The sequence below is a fragment of the Lampris incognitus genome, chromosome 18 (genome assembly GCF_029633865.1).
Source record: "Lampris incognitus isolate fLamInc1 chromosome 18, fLamInc1.hap2, whole genome shotgun sequence".
Lineage (NCBI taxonomy): Eukaryota > Metazoa > Chordata > Actinopteri > Lampriformes > Lampridae > Lampris > Lampris incognitus.
Window position 1 is genome coordinate 8,735,574 of NC_079228.1, and position 6,502 is coordinate 8,742,075.

The window sequence follows — 6,502 nt, forward strand, 5'->3', positions numbered from 1 at the left end:
CTCCCACGACACATCAAGTGCACCACCGTACGTAGGCCTACCAGTATCTCGGGTTTAAGTTATAGTAAAGAGCTCCAGTTTATTTTATTTGACTGGGTGCACTCATTTTTGGGAATTACTGGTTGATGTTTTAAATAATATAAATCATATTCAAGGGGTCAGTGTTAAAAGGGTTTCAAAGTTTAGAGAGTTAACATGTTTCTTTTCTTTTCTTTGGAAGTGATTTGAGTTGATTAACTATAGACCAATTCAGTGTCTTGTATAGGTAAAACACCCCTCTAATTACAAGAGTCATGGGGTTATTATTTTACTGTATTACAGTACATCTTGTAAATCACTATACATGTTATTTTTGAGTAACCCAATTCTTTTGTGTTTGAGTTCTATGAGTCAGGTGGTTTATCTAAAACACCTTGTGGGGTTTTAGAAGATATATTCCTGTCACACTTTTATATCCTGGGAGACAGTTAGACACATAGTAGTGTTCCTAGTCACTCCAGGCGGAGGCACTGCGCTAAGCATCACTGAGGGTAACACTCTGTCCTCTCAGATTAGAAGGGGCATTGGAAGGGGGTTCCATTTTGGAAATATGTACGATGATGTTTGAGCAAAATAAATCATCCATTCAAGAGGACAGTTATGTTGAGGACCTAACTGTGAAGGAGGCTGCCCTTTCACCTGTCCCAAGTGAGCACAGCAGGACCAGTGAGTAGGGGCCTCAGCAGAACAGACGACCTAAGGTCTTCACATGTGATCGACTTGGCTCACCAGCTTGCTGGAGTTTGAGGACACCGCCACATCATACAATCTTTAAGGTGCCATGGACACAGACTGTGCAGCCAGACTACTACCAGCAACCCTGTGGACATGGACGGCAGGAACATTGTTATCACACTCACCACACATCGCTGGACTGTGTTAAGTGTATGTAGCTAAATGGAGGCTGTAGGTAACACAGCCCAAAAGAGAATGTGAAGGACTCTGGGTATTGACCCATATGAAAGAATGTACCAGAAGAGTTCCAGTCTGTAACCAAACTGTGAAAGTGACTGAAAAGAACTGAATGTATCAAAGGAGTTCCAGTCTGTAAACCAGTGTTTTGTACATGGTTGGTGGTATTCGAGCACTTCAGGTTAAAGGTAATGATGTTGAGGAGAACATTAATGTTGAGGGGTAGTATGTGACCGATGGAATAATGTTCATTACCAGCATTTCATGTTATATTTTATCTTATGTTTAAAATGTTTGTCGTCAGCTGCAGCAGTTTGAGAACAGTAATTCCTGTTTCCATATGTTTTGTGTTGATAATGTCACCCCAGTCCGACTCGAGTCTTGTTTTTGTGGAATCCTGACTCGACTTGGACTTGAGCACTGATGACTCGGACTCGAACACCGGGGACTCGAGACTCGACTCGGACTCGAGGTTTAGTGACTCGACTACAACACTGTCACCCTAACACCAGCAGCACTGAGTAGTTGTAGTTACCAGACGGTTCCAGCAGGGGCAATGTAGCGCTGTTGTGCTCAGTGCCGTCTTGTGGTCAGCTCCGTGTGGTCAGAGAGAGTCTGGCCAACTGTCTACACGGGCGCCACATTGCCTACCAACTGGTAGACGGCGCCATGCGCGCTCTTCAAAATCGCGCTGACTTCATGATCTGTCAAGCTGCTGTTTCAAAGAAATAAGGGAAAACAGAGACGGGTTGCCGGAGAGGTTCCCAGGCGCGGTGGGCGTGGCTATGGTGAGGTAGGCGTGGCAAACGCAGCGGCGGGCATGATGAGAAGGACGCGGGTACATTTCGAGTGTTGCGAGTGAAGTTGGAGTCAGCGGGAGTGAACTGGACGGTACTGGTGGTAACTAGATATACCTAGAACATGCGATGATCCAGGGGGCGCACCGGACCGACCGTGAATCTTTGTTTTTCGTCAAATGACGTAACAATGGAGAACACATTGGCCTAGAGCAGTGACACTCAACCCGCGGCTCCCTTTAGACTAATTGTGGTTCTTTTAAGTCCTACTTAAAAAAAAAAATCTTTAAAAATTACAAAACATTGTCAGCAGAATTCATCAACGTTTCATTCTCATTCATTCGCAAGACACATCAATCTATGACACCCCTCAACCCCATGAACAACCAATTAGCCCGTGTCAAACACCTGGAAACAAAATGCAAAAAAGTCATAAATGTATTACGAGCTGTGGCTGGCTGCTATTGGGGGGGGGGGGGCATAACTGGGGGCATAACTGCCCTGTAAATGTCATTACTTGACTTTTACAGGGCAGTTATGAGGTCAACAATAGATTTTGGTTGTGTAGTATAGGGAGCAGCAGCGAAGACTTCGTTACAAAACGTGGACAGACTACAGTATAGAGCACTAGAATATGTATAGGAGCTATTAAGTCAACCCCCAGTAATGAAGTACTAACAAAAGCAGGAGAGACACCACTGGAGTTAGGAAGAAAGAAACTCGCACTTGCATATTGGGTCAGATTAAAAGCAAGTGTGGAAGAAAACCATACAAAGAAGACATTACAGGATTGTTGAGAATATTCCAAGTTCCAGAAGTATGGGTTTGGGTGGGCAAGAGACGAAAGAGAGAGGACATATGGAATGGTGGCCTTAGAGTTCACCAGGTCCACCCCATTTAGCAGCGTACCTCCTGGGCTGTCCCCAGAAGTAAAGATAGACATGCGTATCCTGGAAAAGAAAAGAGAATGGCAAATGAATGAAGGGGGCGTTAAAACAAGTGTGTACCTGAGAGACAGTACAGGTATCCCAAAATCTACACAGATGGTTCCAATAGCAAACAGGAATATGTGTGAATTGGTGTGTATGTCCCTGAGTTTAAGATATATATTTCCAAAAGAATATCTGACCAGTTATCAGTATATACAGCAGAAAGAGTGGCAGTCATTATTGGGTTACAGTGGGTTGAAGAGGTCAGACCTGGTAGGGTGGTGATATGCACAGTTTCAATAGCAGTCTTGGAAAGTATACAGTCAACAAAAACTGTCAGAAAAGATTTAGTCATTGAAATTTACTATAATTTGCCAAGACTACACAGAGGTTGTATAGATGCATAATTCTGTTGGGTACCAGCACATGAGGGACTGAAAGGGAATAAGTGTGCAGATAAACTAGCAAAAAGGGAAATAGCAAAAGGAAATAACAGTATCAGTTCCACTTGGAAAAGGAGAGAGACAAGCAGCATTAAGAGGAAAGAAATGGAGATATGGCAGAAATGTTGGGAGGAACAGAAGGGAGGGAATCATAGTAACAAGACTGACTGGATCACACAGGATTAAATGGCACTTTGTTTATAATGGGGAAAAGGGACGGTGGTAAGTGTGAGAACTGTGGAGTTAAAGAAAACACTGAACATGTAATATTGCGTTATAACATGTATGAAGTGGAAAGAGAAAGGTTACAGTCGGAGAGGCGGGACGGGAGTGGAATCTGATGGGGATACTGGGAACAGAAGGAGAGGAAGAGGGGAGTAAAATCACCAGGAAGGCACTCTTTACTTTCTTAAGTGACACTGCAGATGGGTCTAATTTGAGAAATAAGGTAAAATGACATGATGTTACACACTCTTGTACAGTAGGTGGCGGTATGCACCTTAAAGGCGTTTGCGATCAGCTGTTATACCGAGAGAAGAAGAAGCAGAAGCAGACGACATATCACTTCATATCAACTGTTGTTGTTCACAGGTGTGTTACATGTGTATATGTGCTCTGGGAAGTATTAGTATTATGGTATGTCCGTGTATTGTGGAGTAATGAAGTTAATTACATGACGACGAATAAGCTAACGATGCTATCTTCGTGTAATGCTAACGGCGACGAATTAGCTAACGTTGCTAACGTCATGAAATGCTAATGGCGACGAATTAGCTAACGATGCTAACGTCATGTAATGCTAACCGATTTGTAGTGTTTACGGGAAACAGAGCCGCCACTGTGGTACATCGACCTTTTACGTTATATTCTTTTTGCGTTGTTTTCAGACAAGATATAGGATGAGACCGTCCGTTTATATCGATATAGTTTGTTGTGTAAAATACATAACCCGTTTCTAACACGTGGGGCGTCCTGATGGACGACCTAGACGAGGTGGGGCGAGGTTCTTAACACGTTTCTTGCCATTTTGACCTCCGCGGTTTTTAAACTATATTCTGTCAAGATAGATACCCAGTTGAGATATTAATGCAGTACATATGTTAGTATGTCTGTTAAAGAACTAACTGACACCAAAATTAACATTTTCACAACGTTTAAAACCGTTTTTCAAACAATTTAAAATGTCCGCCGTCCAACGCCTGTAAGCGCTGCAACACCTCAGTGGTTCATGGCGCGTCTGAAATGGCGGCTGTTACCAGACATGTTGGCAATAATCACAAATCAAGTTTAGACCATTTCCATGTACTGGGGAACGCTAGTGTGTTTCTAGGACAGAGCAGCGAACCCCCCCCCCCAAAAAAAAGAAAAAAAGTTTTTTTTACAATAAACAGGTATACAATTACCATACAGAGGGGAAAAAAACAAAACAAATGTGTACAGACAAGGGGAGTTCAGTGTCGACTCGTTTTAAGTCCTGTCAGAGTTCATATAAAATATACTTGATTTAAAATATCACAAGTCTTTATACACACCTTGATTTTCAGTGAAGGTGCCATACTACTGGAGTTCAACAACAGGTGGATGAAAGCAGGGTTTGGAGCCAGACCATTTAGATTTGTGGATGTGGAATTTACCAAGAATAACCGAAAATTGAATTATATAAGTAATATTGTTTACCGTCCCATAAAACACAAAATATAACATCACATCAAATACATTAATCTGTCCCTTAGTACCCACTTTACCATTTACAAAGTCTTGCATGTCAATCTCGGTAATAGGCTAAATGTTCAGTTGCAAGTCAAAGCCACATGTGAGATGTCACGAGAACTTGTATTAAAACAGATTAAACGGATCAAAATAAAAAGTAAAGACGGTGTTTCCTTCCCTGTTTTAAAATATACTGCTGCTACACAATATATCAACATGCAAATGAAACTTCGCAAAGGACATGACGCGACCAACACACGTCATAGTGACATGACGCGCACGATCACGTGCAAGTTAAGAGCGGTCATTTTGACCACCCATGGTCGTTTTAGGTAGATCCTATAGCATTATTTATTTATTTGTTGCAATTGATCTAAAACTCAAATACCAATATATGCAATTTTAGTAGAATTCAGGGAGCGGCTGGTCTGTATCTTTTTTCCACAAAGTTTTTAAACTGAATGCGGTTTGCATTCTGAGAGATGGGTCTATTTTTATTTAACAGAGTCCATTTTAGATCATTTTTCATTTGCATGTTGATGTATTTTGCAGCTGTATATTTTAAAACAGGGAAGGAAACCCTGTCTTTGCATTTTATTATTATTATTTATTGTAAGGGCTGCTATAGCTATCCTGATAAACTAAATAAAAGAGAAGAGCCTTGTGGCTGACACATGTTCCACTTGTCTGTTTGGTCCAAGAAATATTCTTCCTTCGCGTTTTAAGTATTTATTTAAACTTGCTTGAAGACATACAGTGAAATACTGAACTGCACCCAAGAAATAACAACTTTTAACCTGTCCTAATACACGTATACACAAGGCACGAATACACGTAGGCTATGAACGGTCAGAAAAACCGTGTGGCTCCACTCTTCCATTCTAGGCAACGCCCCCTTCCGATTACTTCCTCTTCCGGAGCACGTTAACCCAGGAACACCCTTCTCCAGTTCTTAAAGTGACATGCACCTATCTAAGACTACACAGCAAACTTAATACATACATAAAAAAGCAGTTACGTAAAGTATACGATGTGTAAAAAGTAAATATTTAAACTAATTATTCAAATTACTAACTAAACCATTAAATATTAAACATTAGGAGACATTTGGCTCCTACATTACCGGCCCCTACTTGTTCTGATAATTCTAAAGCCTAGAACAATTACCACATCCATAACAAATTCATATCAAATTACATGAATGAACGATGAACAGGCATTTGTATTATCAAACATCTGATGTTACAAAATATGAAAAGGAAGTGCTTGGTAAGCACGCAGTCCAATATTTTGCCAGTCAGCTTGACAGGTCCGTTTTCTGAAAGAAAAAAGAAACAGAGAGAGAGAGCCAGAGGTTTCCAGCACATGGCTCATCGTGCGAGCTGTCTTTACCACCTGCTCATTTAGATTCCATGAGGAGACAGATCTTTGTGATGGGTCTGTCCAAGATGTTGGTCTCTTGTCTTGATGCGAACTCTGCGAACAAGCCCCGTCTTGTCTGGAATTGCTTCAGTGACTTTTCCCATAATCTATGAATTTCTTGGAGCACAGTCATCCGTCAGAAGAACCACATCACCTTCTGCAAAGTTTCTTGATGCTGTGGACCATCGTTGCCGCTCCTGGAGTGGAGGTAGGTACTCTTTTATCCATCTCTTCCAAAACAAATATGACA